The sequence below is a fragment of the Ambystoma mexicanum genome, chromosome 10 (genome assembly GCF_040938575.1).
Source record: "Ambystoma mexicanum isolate Mex_15411 chromosome 10, UKY_AmexF1_1, whole genome shotgun sequence".
NCBI lineage: Eukaryota > Metazoa > Chordata > Amphibia > Caudata > Ambystomatidae > Ambystoma > Ambystoma mexicanum.
Genome location: NC_090932.1, coordinates 1,187,714,982 through 1,187,731,488, shown reverse-complemented (window position 1 = coordinate 1,187,731,488; position 16,507 = coordinate 1,187,714,982). Strand labels below are relative to the sequence as shown.

General features: G+C 45.4%; 1 protein-coding gene across 2 annotated transcripts in view; it reads left to right on the top strand.

Moving 5' to 3' along the window:
• LOC138492163 (uncharacterized) overlaps positions 1–16,507 on the top strand; it is a 1,449,912-nt gene that overhangs the window by 510,666 nt on the left and 922,739 nt on the right. The window lies entirely within an intron of this gene.

The following is a 16,507-nucleotide window of genomic DNA, read 5'->3' as shown; positions in this document are numbered from 1 at the left end:
CTGCTGTAGTTATTTACTAGTTAGACGGTCCGTAATCAGGTTGAAACCCAAACAGAGCAATCTTTGCCCATTCCTTAACATGTCTATCTACTTCTCTTCTCACCAACTTCCCTACTGTTCCCTAAGAGGGGCTTTTTAGAGGTGTCTGTTCCCCCCAGGTCACCTCCTCAATACACACGAATATTGACCTCTAAGGGACGGGAAAATAGCTCACAGGAAACATACTTGCCTTGGGAACAAGATTCATCTGTTTGGTATTGCCTTGTGTCCCAGTCCAGTGCTTAGAAGCTGGAGAATTTAGTCATTCAGCGCCACCATAACTTGTGTCTACATAATGTCCCCCACCTTGAAGTAAGAACATTTTAGACCCTCTCCATTTGTCCCTAGACTGGTAGTCCATCATTCAAGGAGCGTGTATATAATTGAAGCCTCCATCAACCCTGTAGTGAGAGATGCCTTTCGTTTTAAAGTCAGCCTTACATGTACACTAATCCCTCATTGAAGTGGGCACCAGTGCCCTTTCCACAGGGTCCCTTTGAAACTGGTATTTCAGTGATATGTGGCCACACCCATGAGCACATCTACATGCTGCAAACCCTTCTGCATTACCATACATTGCAAGCCTGCTAATAGAGTGTGCTTACTGCCCCAAACAATGTAGCATCCTTTTCATAAAGTTGGGTGTGGGCCCGCCAATAGGGACGGGGGAATTCCGAGTACGTATCTCTCCTAGTGCCCAGAATTTCACCCTCCCTGTGATCATCTATTCACACACCTGAGCCTCCTCCTTCCGCTGCTCACTTTGGCGGGGTAGCCGGTTCCACTTTTCATCCCTTCAGCCCAATTTGTGCCTTCATGATTTCAGCAACCACCTCTCCTGTCAGACGCACTGTGTTCTCTTCCTTCTGCAGTCCGCTCTCAGTTGTCGTGGCCACCATCGCACGATCTGACTTTCTTTGTTCTGTCCTGCACACTCATTATCAAAACAATGCGGATCAACAGGAAAGCTGTAACATTTTTTTTGAGAGATTCTCCGTTTTAAGCACATTTTATTTATTGTAACTGGTTTTATTCAAAACCTTATACACCACATAGATACATTTCATTTTTAAATTTTAAGAACACTCACTGCTTGGAATATATTGGCATTTAAAAGAAGGCAAATAGTGCATAAAAAAAACTAAAAACATGAAAAGAACAACTGAAATTATAAGAAAAACAAAAAGAAGAACAAAAGTAATATTCACGACCAATTTTCTCAGTTCACAATTAACAAATCTTTCATCCTGTAGCACTTTACATTTTAATATATCACGTAATCATTACTTTCTTTAATAATTCAACTACACTAATTAAAAGAATCGATGGAGTGCCTTGTACGATATATCTCCAAAGGTTTTCACCATTCAAGGAATCAACATCGTAAACCAATCTACTAAACGATTCTTCCCTAATATTCTGCAGTGACGGACAAGAAATCATGAGGTGTTTTAACGTTTCCAATGCATCTCCACAAAAACGACAAATTGCACTCCCCCTTTAGCCTCGAATTGATAGCACCTCACCCGTTTGCAGAAGGTCGAAGCAAAACCTCATGAATATGTCTCTGTAGCGCCTATCCGGGCACTGTTTAATCTACTTCAAAAGAGTTCCCCTTTTTTTAGACTCCATATGTATTTCCTTATACGAACCATACCTAGTCCTTGCTTCATCTATCCATATCCAATCTCTCTCCAAATGTTTGATCTTTACCTGTCCAGGATTTACCAGTAATAATTCCAGTGGAACCTCTTAATGTTCCATGATAAATTTGCAGTTTTCCCCGAACAAGCAGAGCCCCCCCTGCCATTATCCATTTGAGAACCCATTAATGCAATGCAAGGAGTTTCTTTCCCCAATCAATCATTTCCGATATAGTAATAAGGGGATCAGTTGCACGATTGACATCAAAGAATTCAGACCTAGTTCATATCGGATCACATTTAAGGGTACACAGTTTGGCAACAGTAATGCTTTCCTTTCAACAGCTAATTTCCAAACCATATGACAGAAGAGGAATCACCTTAGATCTGAAAAATTGCAGGAGTGGTTGCAAGGTAAACTGGCAGTATCTTTTCTGATGTAATGCATTTGGCCCACAAGTTGATAACCGTTTGCCCACAAATTCAGCTTGCAATTTCTGTACTCTTTTGGCCTAGTAAGACCATACCCCAGATAATCCAACAAAGAAACACCAGTCACTGGAGCACCACCCATTAACGACTGAAAATAAACCTTTGAAGCACATTATGTACGATTTTTTTTGGATTAATGATTAAGCTATTCAGTGAGATATAATCTTCAAGACGTGTGAGTATCCTTTGCAGACCTACTGATGTTCTATCAATAAGCAAGATATCATCTGCATTGGCCACCCAACATTTTATTTCCTCATTTATCTTAGGAGCGACAAAGGAGGCTTTGTTTAAATAATCACCCAGATCTGGCCAAGACACACCCCTGCCTCAATCCCTGATTCGTCTTCAATGGTTTAGAAACCTCTCCATTCATACCCAGCCTTACATTTATCACCATATCCCTATGCAGTTCGATCAGAATCTCCAAAATGTATGCATGCATCCCCCACTTAAGTAGCTTCTCCCAAAGTCTTGCTCTATCTACGTTGTCAAACGACAAACTGAAGTCTACACTTGTAACATATAAGGGGTGCTTCCCTTCCATACGAGCAAGATTCCTTCCAATACCAGGTGGGTTTAGCTGGTATATCTCCCACAGTGTAGCCGTTAAGCATGAATAGGCCCCAACCTTCCCAAAACTCCCTCCAATATCAGCCTTGTTCAATTTGGAGTTGTGCATAAGGACTTTTAGCACCTCGGGCAGGTATTTTAAAGAAAACAAACACACTGATTGGTGCATTTGCAAGCCCTACCTCACTGTAAGCCCGCACACGTCCCTGCTTGTCCCTCGTGCCGATCTTCAGTGTTCTTTTTTTTCTTTCAGGTGCCATGGAAAGAGAAAAGGGACCACAAGTAGTCTCTTCTCCCTGTTCCATGGCGGGAATGCTTTCTGCTTACGTTTTTTTTCATTTACTTGAATGACTGTCATGGAAATGGATAATGTTATGTGTAGTCCCTTCTCCCCGTCCATGGCAGGCATTTTGTTTGTTTACTATGGCTGCCACAGAAAGAGAAAACGGACTACGTCTGCGACAGCCATATTTTCACTTTAGTTTTTTACCTGCCGCAAATTCAATGCGTCTCACAGCCGAAAAATAAAAAAGAAGCAATTAGTACACTGGTCTAACGGGCCGGGGTACTAATGGCAATACGCCCCTCAACTGCGTGTCATTACAGTATCACGTAATGCCCCCAGGGGCTTCGTTAAGTAACTATGGGGCATTAACTCATGCGGTAATGGCCTGCAGTCTCTGTGCTTATTGCCATAATAGAATCCCATTTTTTGTCCAACACTATGAATTGAGGCAAACAATGGGAGTTAGTCTCCCACCATTATCACTTTCAAGTCCAGCAATTACATCTTAAAGGTTAACAACCATTCTTCCAATATCCCCAGCATAACAACTACTTCACAATGGGAGGGAAGCCAAAACACATTGATCCCAAATTAATTTTTTTAAAGCCAAGGTTTGTCTCCACCTCTAACAATACCCCCAGAACGCCTCTGTAATTGCTCGAGATTATTCTTTCCTTAATTCCCACCACATGCCTGATAGAAATGCATAGTTCCTCCGAAGGCCGACCAGTGTTTAACCTAATTGCTGGTTGTTGAAAGTAGGAATAGCAACCCCAGACAAGATTTTCCATGGTGCATGTTTCCTGGAAGCATACAATAGCGTAGGCATTTAAGCTTTCCATCAAATTCAAATCATGGGTTAGTTTGCCAAAAGCCCTGATGTTCCATGTTGCCAGGGTAAGGGTCTTTATAGTCGATACTTCTTCCAAATTCACTAGGCTAACTAGACCTGTACTCTCTTAAATCCTGATGTCCGCCAATTAATGGTTGTTGCAGCGTTGAGATAATGGCGGGCTAATAAAAGTTCCCCAAACTCACTTTTAACCTCACCAGCACCCTCATTGCTGCATGTGCTCTTTTACCATGCACACTTATTAATTCATACTTTTTTATCTTCCCGAAATCAACAGGGGACACAATAAGCCCAAATTTAGGAGTCTATCACAGTTCGACAATTAAAGTTCATAGACCAATTGTGAGTTAAAATGGACGGTGGAACAGTTTGTATCCCCTTTATTTAGGAATTCCACCATCGCAATGTCCATAGTACAGGGTGCCCTTAGATTAAGGATTTCAGCTAAAATCAAGAGTACATTACTTCTATTCAAGCATAACGTGTGTCCTCTAGCAAACATATGTGTCAACACCAGTTGAACATCCTTTGTCATGTATTGGTCTGTCTCCTGATTTCGACCCGATTGTTTACTTTGAATTGCACAGTTGGATTGTCGACTAAACATAGGGGATATCCCGTCTCTTGGGGTACAGAATTGTTGGCTCAGAGTCTGAGGGTTAGTATGTACCTCTTTAAATGGACTATACATATGATTAATAAGTCAATCTAATGTCCACTTTCTCTGTGACGTTGTCCAACACTCATCTCAAACTTTCCACCTGTGTTCACTTCATCCTCTCCACCAGTCCTAAGTATTCTGTCAGATCTTTATCCGATAAATTGACCAAGAGTTGCAGCACCCTGCCTTTCCTCTTTCCACGGTGCACACATCCAAATGCTTGAGGCATATCATCTTTTCTCATCACTTCACTCCTCAAGTCCATATCACCACCATACCTCTGGTAACCCATTTTAGTACGTGGGTCCCAATCTTCACCCCTCTCTTGGTGATGCCCTATTTCTTGGGACACAACATTCGTTTTTACAATAGGAGCATTGTCCCCCCCCTCAAATTTCCACACATTGCTTCAATAGAGTTATTATCCCCTTCTCCTTTTTGAGCTGAAAACTCTGTCCTTGTAATAAGAGCCTTGTTTTCATTGTTTCTTGTTATAAAAAATCTTTGGTTGTTTGTTGTTATCACCATCCACTTAGTATGGTTAGCTGTCAAACTATGTGGACCTTTTGGGTGGACATGCATACAGTAGGTTGGTCCTTCCCGCATTCGCACATTCATGTTCATTTCCTTTGTCATTTTTCTCCATACATTTTTGCATTTCTACGGGTTGTACACTTACTTTACGCGATGCACCCCTTCTCGCCCAATTCCTCATATCTGGAAAGTTATTGGGACGCAACTCCTGACATACCCGTCGGTCCCTCCAACAAGGGGAGAGATGACTATCCCGTGTAATGGCCAGGTCCCTTCTATTCCTCCCCCCGAGGGGGTGCTTTACTCAAACAAGACTGCATAGGAGCATTTTTCCTTTTAGCCCCTTTCAAGTTTTTAGGTTTCTCCATCGCCAGACCAGATCCATTTGCTTTCCCTCTCCTTTTTTTGATTGACCTAACTTCAGGTTCTGAATTTTGCTCCAAACCCTGATCTCTGGGCATATCCAATGCACAATTTTCAGGGTTCGCAGCTTCTCAAGCAACTTCTTTGGGCCCTCCATTCAATTCCTCCTCCTCCTCAGTATCTCTTATAATAAGAATAGGAGGGGGGATTATGCTTTCTTTTTGCGACCACATACATGATTCATCAACAAATGTCTGATGGATCGGTGGATCATAGATAATTCCTCCACTTTTGTATTCATGTTTGCCAATATAATGGAGTGCACCCTTACCTCCTCCCATATATTATCACAAAGTGTAACAAACGAGCTCAAAACATATTTATGGCAGACAATATTGGTGAGGTCAAATGAATGCGCTCATCCACCTCTCTCAGAGTATGGTGGATGTTACTTGTACCATCAGAACTAACATTTCTTTGCATATTAGTTATACTGTCTTCTTTCTCTTCATTTTCCCAAAAATGTGTAAGATTGGTCAATGAACCTTGAATAGAGGTATCACATACCCTATTCCCACTTCATAGACATATAATCCACATGCTCAACTAGACTAAGGCCATGAAGTTAATTCATATGAGTCCTATAAAGTCTTGCCGTTGTTTTGACACCTACAGGTTTGTTCACAGTATTTGTGTCAGCGAAATTAAAGAAGTCAGTAATTGGCTTCCCCGCAATAGGGCGCAAGGCCGGATGAGAGGACAAACTGCAGTCTTGTGACCCTATCAGGGTCTACCCTGTGACTCTTCCTTGTTTAGCATGAGCCCTCATGTATAGGGCTCCTTCATTATTCTGGGCTGCCTTACTCAGTGAATCCAGTGTGCAGATACGTGTGTCCGCTAAATTGTTCATCAATTCTGTAACCATGTGCAATTCCGTACACGTGGCAACTCATGGCTTTCGACCCAAATATGCCGTCCTCCAAATTAGATCTTTGTTCCAAATCAGCCAGTCCCTCTTTAGAATCTACCAGGTTCCGAGAAGTCCCTCCTAGTTGGCTTTGCTTTCCGTGCCTATGGCCATGAGTTCCAACCAAAGTAAACCAAAGAGACTTTTAGACTTGTGGACAGTGGGAGAATTTAACTGAAGACAGTTGCTCAGAGGCGAGAGGAGGGCACACGACTCAAAGGACCAACAGTCCTGCAGTCACCGGATGCACAATTAATCACCTCCTTTGGCCCTCAGTCCCTCTTTTGACTTGTGCAATTACAGTACCGAAGCTCAAAGGGCAATGCCCCATGTCGCCTCTGTATTTTCTTGTCCATGATATCTCCTTCACTCCCTCACTCAACAAGAGGGTACCTGTAAGTAAAATACAATGGAGATCAAGACCTCAGTTGGCACGGGCTGCAAGGGCATACAGGAGAAGAAAAGTCACTGTACCAGAGTAGTAGTTCCACGGATAGTTCCTTAGTGCTCCCTCTGCCACCACGGAACACCACAGACCACTTCTCACACCACTTATCAACTCCGTGGTTCCTCGGGTCTCTGGGGTTTTAAGATCTTTGCAAGTAGTACGCAGGATGAAGCCACACCTCTAACCAATAGACATTGTGAAAATCCTCACCACAGACCACTTATCACACCACTTATCCGCTCTGCGTTCCAAGGGTCTCTGGGGTTTTAAGGTCTTTGCAATCTGTTTTCCTTGTTTCGTGAAAAATGTGAATAATTGAAGTAAATGGACAGATCCAAATGTACTGATATAAATGCATAAAGAACCAACTGTAGACCAGAAGTTTCTCATGTTTATGATTTGTACAGTGCACTACTAGTTCAGCATCCCTTTGGTGAAGACTCAAGGAGCTGACCTCAACCATGAGGGCAGGATGCTGAACTGGTAGTGCGCTGAACAAATCATGAACATGAGAAAGTCGTGGTCTGCAGCCGCCTTTGGGGTGCCATATTTTTGAATCCATCAACGTATTTGGATTGTTATGTATTTGTATCAGTACATTTGCATCTGTCCATTTACTTCAATTATTCAAATTTTTTAAGGAACAAGAAAAACAGATGTACAGAAAAGGGTAAGGGCTACAAAAAATACAAAAAGGGAGAGGTGGTGGCAGGGCTTGCCCTGCTTTTCTTTTTTTTCAAAATGTAAATGCCCCAATGCAGACACACTGATTCAAATGTAAATACATGGAACCACCATGCGTTTGTGGTAATAAGCATCCAAAGGGGCAGGCTGTGCCAGCCACTCACCCTCGAATTCCTTACTTCCTTAGGACTGGCGTGTGTTTGCCCCTAAAAACGAGACTGAGGATAGTGCAGAAGGTGTGGTGCCTGTGACCCAGAGCAGAGGATCCTGCTCACATTTAACTCTGCATGCAGGAGTTGATGGCTGCAATAGACATTTGGCCTCATTTCGAGCTTGGCGGTAGCCGTGCCTGTTTTACAGGCACGGCTAACGCCAAACTCGCTCCGGCACTGCCACCCGCGAATGGGCATTACGAGTTGAATGGGCCAGTAATTGCCCATTCACGGGTGTCAGTATTGCCGGGCTCCAGATCCCCATTCTGCCCCACAGAATGGGGGTGGGGAGCATGGATTGCCCTGGCACCGTTTATAATGGTTCTGGCCCAATAACGAATTATGCTTGTGGATGCCGCACAGCCCGCTAGGTCAGACCTAGTGGGCTGTCAGGCACCCGTGAGCAGAACTCACAATTCGGCGGTACGGTATGAACGGTGCCGGTGCCTTACCGGCATCGTTCATACCATACCGCCAACATTATAATGAGGCCCATTGTAACTATTTGGTCAAGGATACACCTCAGGTCTCTCCTGTTGCATCTCCACACGCTGTGGTGGCAGTGGTAGAGAATTACGAGTGCTTGGCATAGATGATGACTGCACTCAGGATCAATCACCAGTGGTGGTGTTGCGCAGGGAGACACTTGAGGGGATTTGAACTCAGCGCTCTACAACATTCCAAGGTGAGCATGGTAGCCAGTGCCCTTGGGTTGGGAGCAATCCTCGGTCTGGAGACCACTCACTGCCATTGGTCGAGTTGGGGTCAGGATGTCAGACTTCCGCAAGTCACTTAAGACGCAACTCTTCCAATAAACACTCACCTAGGCTCTCCTCGTCTCCAAGGCTACAACGGAAGGTCTGCTCCATCACCAATTGTATCTCAATTCATGTTGTATGTAAACTCACTCTGTAAACGGTAAAATGATGTAATACACATGCAATTGCTTTTGTTTAATCAAGTATACTGTGACAGCGCCATGATGCCCCACGGCCGCTATGCGCTCTATAAATGCAAATAAATAAAATTAAAATAAATACATGTCCTCAAATTGGATGGTACAGGCGGTCATCTAACCCCAGAATATTTAGTTGATTCAAATGTTGGTCAGGATGGACAACACCAAAGCAGTGGCTTGTATCAATTGCCAAAGTGGGACACATTCATTTTCATTTGAGGAGGTGGCTGTCAAAGTGGAGATCTGGTTGGAGGAGAACTTTCTGTCCTTGAGGGCAGTTCACATCAGTGGTGTGGAGAATACACTGGAAGACCTGCTGAGCTCTTTCTTGTCCTTTTACTTGAAGTGATCTCTGAGACTAGGAAGTTTGTCATGATAAATTAAAACCTGGAGATGCCAAGGCTAGAAATGTTTACCTCCAGGATTAACTCTCCCTTCATCTTTCTCTGATTCTGCTCTAGGTTAAAGGAAAAATGAGCTGGGCAGTCAGATGCCATGATGGTTCAATAGCCCAAAAAGTTAGTCTATACTCTCTCCCCATTCACGTGATCCCCAGGGTGATCAGGAAAGTTAGGAGCAGCCAGGTGTGATGAATCAAGGGAATTCATCCCTTCTCCCAAAGGGGAGCCCTTCCTGTGAGGGTAGGGAGCTGAGCCCACTCCGCAATACCCTAACTAGCGGTAGAAGCAAACAGGACCTCACTGGGAGAGACTCCCCCTTTGGGGACAGGGACTCCCGTTCCGCAAAGAACTCCTTCAGGCCAGACATACCATAGTCAATATGGGATGCTTTGAAAAACAAATGAAAATGGACTATCATGACTGGGACGAGGAAACTATAAAGACATATCAGTATTCTGCAATTCAAGGTCATTTCCCTTTAAACAAAAATGTCCACTGCACTGGGACGAGTATGTTAAGAGGCTCAAATATATATGAGGACAGAGAAACCAGACAAAAGAGAGATGATGGCCAAGACATGCTGTGGGAGGGCCCAAGCAGCGTAGCGCTAGAGGAGAAAAAGACACTCGGAAACTCGCCTGGAAACATTGGGCCTCATTACGACCCTGGCGGAACGGGTTAAACGGTGCCGTAAAAGGCTGTGGCGCCGTTCAACCCGTTCCGCCACATTACGAGGTCCCCTCGCGGGACACGTTAAGCACGCCTGGGAAAACCAGGCGTGCATACCGGGTCCCGCGAGGGGAAGAGGGAGCAAACAACGGGCCATCTCGTAATGACCCGTTGTTTACTCCCTCTCCCATTCCCATTCATTCCTATGGGGGCTGAAATGGGGATGAACCGTGTCCGTGTCCTCGAGTGAGGAATTACCGGGCCATCCGAACTCGGAATGGTCTGGTAAGTCCTCATTCCGAGGACACGGACTCGGATGCGGTTTTGCCGGCAGCCATGCCACAATTTGCGGCATGGCTACCGGCATAACTTGTAATGAGGGCCATACACATCCAAATAACACTCAAGACATACATAACATGTTATATCGTGTCACATAGGGGTGATTGATGGAGTCAGGTACCCCATCATGGTACCTTCTGCGGTCTGTCCTTGGTGGAGTGCAGCTCAAGTGAGAGCTCAGGTGGGCCTGGGGCTGTTGCCCCCATCTTGACCTTATTGGGTGGCTCCATCTACCCTGTGGGTCACGGCCCATGGTCCTAAATTGTCTCTGGGAGACCCCATGTCTGGATGGGGTCCCTCCCATGATAACCTTTTTTTACACCTGCAGCAAAGTTCAATCTTTGGCCGGCCCCACAGACTGGAGGACCACCCATGTCATCACTGCGGCATGTGGCACAATGTTGCTAAAGGTAGCATCCCCAATGTTATGGGGATGCTGCCTACGTCACTGCCACGCTCCAGCACGCACTCGCTGATCGTCAACCGGCCTGCTACGATGGGTAGTTCGGGACTTCACTTGCTTCACCGCTATTCACCCAGGCTACCTAACGAGGCAGCCCGAGACTTCTCTTCACTTTGCTGCTCTTCACCTCCTGGGCCACCTGACAGGCATGGCCCAGGAGGACTTAATTGCTGAGCCGGCCTCACTGGCCATGAGGTGGGCCGACACTGGTAATGGCCGTGGTTGCCTGATCCGGGATGCCGCCCTTTCAGCCCGGATTGGCCAGCTTTGTGGATATTCGGCACGGGCAGCAAAGTGCATGCTGCCTGGGACCTTTAGTGTAGATCGTCCCTGTCCTGTCTGGTTCCTGGTTGGGCTGAAAGATGCCATGACCCCATGGTTGCCCAGGATGCTCCAGGCATGCAGCATGGGCCCATGTTCCACATGCTTGGTGGCTCAGCTCACGCATCATATTACAAAAAATTTCCTTTGGCCCTTGGGGGCTGCTTGTGGCCACCACCACCCCACAGAGTTTCATTTTCTTGTTTTACTTCTCCTTTTTTGTCCTCTTCTCCCCTAACCGTTTTCCTTTTCTTTTCTAATGTTTTTGTTTCTTCACTTTCTACAATGCTCCAATGCCCAGCCCATTCTCGGGCAAGTTAGTTCTGTTGTTTTGCTTCTTTCCTCCACGTTACAATCAGCCACATGGTGGGAGGGATGGACTAGCCCATACCTATGAACACACACTGCATACAATAAAACACACGTAGCATAAACAAGTACTCTGGGGTTTATGACGAGTTGCTGAACAAATGGTGCTAATGCAGTGGTTTTTCCTCTACTACTGCATTACTGTCGAATTACACTGCCAAACTATGAGTTTGCCGTCGGGAGGAAGGATTCTGCAGAAATCACAATGGCGTCCAATGGACTTCAAAAATTGGGGAATTACACCGCCCTACCACTAATTGTAATCCCACAGTAAATCCGTGGGACTAGGTGGCATTAACGTTAATTTCACTTAATTCTGCTTGGCGATATTTCAGCACACTTACCATCGGAATACTGCCAACCCCATAATGAGGCTCTTTATTCTCAACCCTTGTGTCTTTATTCCTTGGTTTCCCTTAGGGTACAAGTATGCAGCTCTATGCAGCTGGGCCCTTCTTGGGCCACAGACTACCTTGGGCATTATCGGAGAGCAACCTGTTTTTATAACCGAGTGTTAATTGAAAAATGAGTGAATATAAAAGCTTCCCTTGGGGAAAGCAGCTAGCCTTCCCTGATTTCAGTACATTGGTATGGATGTGTTGGAGTAAGTGTAATAAATATTATCACATTTGAGAAGATAGTACTAGAAAATTAAGCAGTAAGGATGGCATTTTATGCCAATCATTCAGGGGCCCACAGAGCCAAGCACAACTGTTTTCTTACATGCAATTTGAGCTGATTAGAGGGGGAACTATTGCATCATGTCACCATTTTGAAACATATACACACACGTTCAGACCAGGCGGAACCTTCTCTGTTTCTTGGCTCAAAAAAATAAAAAATAAAGCTTCAGAACTACTCAGAGGACACCTCAGACAGTAAAGAGCATATGATGCTGAATGTGGATGCTGGCAAAATCATATGCGCCCCAACATTATTCATTCCTTTCGGCAGACCGTAGTCTAGGCTTGGTTTTCACTTTGCATTCTGTGATTTGTAGTCCTGGGTTTATAATGGGAAAAAGCAGGACTACAAGTGCCAGTTTGTAAAGTTAAAACCAGAACTGGATCCCGGGAGGATAGCTCAGCGGCAGCGTGCGCATCTTGGAAGCAAGACGACACGAAGCAACACAGGTTCGATCCCCGGGTCCCCGCTTAGAAACCTCTGGGTGTTTAAGCGCGTTATAAATACGTAACCAAGAACTGGACCTCTGTTTCCCAAATTATACTAAAATCACACTCGGCTTTTCTGAGGATTAGCCAACACCTGTAGGGCTTGTCGATATATATAAAAGAGTCGACACAGCTCTAACAGAAAAAAGGTCAAACCACTTATCAAGACCAGAGCTGAGAGACAGGAGTATTAATTGAATCAGGCGGAGTCTGATGCTGCCATGTCAAGTTCAGGCAAAACCCTAAAAGAGAACATAATAACATCAAAGGAGGGAAAGGACTTACAGCGCAGGGAGATAGGAATGACAGCAAGGGGGGAAGGGAATGACAGTGCACAGGGGAAGGAATGATAGCACAAGCTGGGGAAGGAATGACAGTGCACGGGAGAAGGAATGATAGCACAAGCTGGGGAAGGAATGACAGTGCACGGGAGAAGGACTGAGTGTAATCAGGGAATGACAGCTCATGGGTGAAGAAATTAAAAAAGCGCAAGGGGTGGGATGACATGGCTAGGATGAAAGAATAACTGCAAGGGGGAAAATGACTGTGCCGCGGATAAGACTGACAGAGCCTGGGGAAGGAATGACAGTGCTCCCCAACATCAGTCAATCCCACTTCACCACACCACACCTGACTCTACATCACTCCACCCCATTCTACCCCACTCTCTACCACAACACACAACACACCACTCCATTCAACCCCATTTCACCACACCCGACATCTCCCGTCACTACTCCACCTCACATGGGGCAAAACACCCCTATTCCACCCCATCACTCCAATGAACCACACAAAACCACATTCCGCTCTAATGCCCTCCACCCCGCTTCACCTCACGCCAGTTTTTCCACACCAGACAATTCCACATCACACATTCCACTATATTCCAACCCAACCCTGCATCACTCTACCCCATCTCATCCCACATAACTTCAGACCACACCACTGAGCCCCATTCAACCTCATTCTACACAACTCCAGCCCACTCCAACAGATGCACCAACACTCTACATCACTTCATAAACACTACTCCACCACAACCTACATTCATCCACACCACTCTATGCATTCCATTCCATACGGTTCTAGGTCAAAGTTTCGAATGCATAGGATCGAATGACCAAAGGGTCGTATCAAAAGGACCGAAAACCAAAGGGTCGAATTTTTTTTTAAAACCCCAAAAAATATATATTTAAAAAAAAAATCGACCCTTTTGTTTTAGGTCAAATTGAGTCGACCCTTTGGCATTCGATCCTTTTGTATTCAGTACTTTAACTGGACACCATTCCATACCACCCTATACCACCTTACACCACCCCACAACCTCATAACTCCCCATCATGCCACCTCCACCCATATAACTCCAGCCCATCCCATAGCACACCATTTGATCCCACGACACCCTACACCATTCCACATCACGTCACCCTACACCACCACACCCTAGCAGTACCTCGTCCTCATCATTCCTCACCATTCTCCTCTCTTCCACACCATAAAACTCCACCACACACCAATCCAGACCATTACACACCACCCAACCCAGACCAGGTTACACCAATCCACACCACACCTCTCTGTACACAGCATACAAAACCATACCACTCCCCCACATTACCTTACATTACTCTACACCACTGAGCACAATCACATCCCACCCCACACCACTCTACAACACTCCACTGCACCCCACCTGGCCCCCACACCATTCCCACAAAATCCTACTCCACCACCACACTGCATACCAATCTACATAACTCCATACCACTCTACACCACCAAACCACTCCCTATATAACAACTGCCTTCACTACTGGACACCACGCCACCCCTACCACTCTACACCTCTCCATGCCACGTCCTCGAGACAATTGCACACCACGCCACTCTAGTCCACCCCACACCACTCAATCCTATACCATGCTGTACACTTAAACCCCACACCACTCAACCCCACTCAACCACACCTCACTCTACCCCATTCCACTCCACTCTCTACCACATTACTCCTTTTAACCCACATTCCTCCACACCCGACGCCACCACATCCTACACCTCACCTTATGTGTCCACCCCACCCATAGCCAACACACCCCACTCCACTCCACACCATCCTACTCTACCGCATCACTCCACTCAACCCCACAACACTCAATTTGACTCTACATCCCACTTGACCCCACACTACTCCAGATTATTCCATTTGACCCCACCCAGTCCCAATCCACTCCATACTATACCATACCACTCTACCCCACCCCACACAACCTCACACAACTCCACGCCACTCCACTCAATCTCACTCCACCCCAGTCTACACCACTCCACCCCACACCACACCACCCACGACAGTCCTGCACCACCCACCACAGTCCGCCACCATCTAGGCCAGTCTAACCAAGTAACAACATTTATCATGTTTGCGTTACCCTTGATGCCCAGTGCTGAGTTCATGAGCTGCTAAGGAGCGGCAGTTGGCCCACCCCTCCAGAGGGCGGACACACTGACTGATAGAAGTAGCTTCTCTTCTGCCAGTCAGCTCAGGCTCATTATAAGTATGGCGGTGCAGGAACAAATTGGAGGTAACTGAATTACTGCCACAGTTCCCGCTACACCATACAAGTATGGGCCTGGAGTGGGAGATTTACCTCCAGCATGATGCTGGAGGTAAATCCTCTCACATTTTGCCAAAAATCTGCTAAATCGGGAGAATTACTGTGGCAGGTTTTCTGCTGCCGGTAATTCCACCAGAAATGCCCCATAGAGTCCAATGCACTCTTAAAACATGGGGATTAACTCTGCCACTTGTAATCTGGCGGTAATTCCGTGGGACCAAGTGGCAGTAATGCTAGTTTCGTTGGGCAGTATTCCGGTTGATTTACTGCCGGAATACTGTCCAACTCGTAATTAGGCGTGATTACGAGTTGGGTAGTATCCCGGCGGTAAATCGACCAGAATACTGCACAAATGAATTACCATTACCGCCACTTGGTCCTGTGGAATTTCCCCCAGATTACAAGTGGTGGTGGTGTAATTCCCCATTTGTATTGAGTCCACTAGACTCGATGCAGGTTTTTACGTGGAATTACACTGGCAGAATTTCCACTGCGTTAATTCCACCGATTCTGCTGATTTTCGGGGTGTGAGTTGGAGGATTTACAAATCTTCCACTGCGTGCCTGAAATCGTAATTTGGCGTAATGGTAAAGTTGGCAGTAAGAGTTAAGGCCAACTTTACCTCTTTCCACCAAATTCGTAATGAGGCTGACTAAGTTGTAAACCCCATCTCTTTCTCTGTTCTCAGTAGCAATGCTTTCAGTCTTGTGGTGGTGAGAAAAAATGCCAAAACCAAAAATAAGCCTTGAATTAACCCTGGTGAACACCTACCCATGGTTGGAGAATAACACATAGTATTCTCGTGGTAATGGTGCCACTTATTGAACATTTAGCAGTGAGTGCTGGATTTTGAGAAATGGATATAATATGAATAAGTGCCTTTGTTGTTTTTTCAGGGCCGTTTGTGCTTGCTCCATACACATACATCACATTTTTAGTGGGCAATATTGTTACATGCTGTTTCATCAATCTTCTGATTGCTTTTCAGATTTGTTATGTGACCATTTAAAGCCATGACCACCTCACTCTCTGTGCCTTAGTTTTGCTCTGGTGGTTGCATAGAGTGGGGAGGTGTCGCAGCTGTTAAAATAAGACATTTTAGTTTGTGTTCATTCCCAGGACTTCTTATTTAGTTGTCAAATTCTGAATCACATTACCCTGAGTAACTCTTGATTGCTGACATGTGTTATCTTACAGTGATATGTACTATGTAGTGACATGTACTATCTAGTGGCGTTACCCGCTTTTGATACTCTTCTGTTTCCAATAAGCATGCTCTGACACCTATGACATTTAGTATTCCTGGCAAATCAGACTATAGTATTATATCATCACAATCCAGTTGAGTTTTTGCCGGGCACGGCTCTGGTTTGCGAAATCTTGCAAACATTAAGAATATGCAGTAATTCCTGTGCAATTCTAACTTGTGCCATGTCCTGT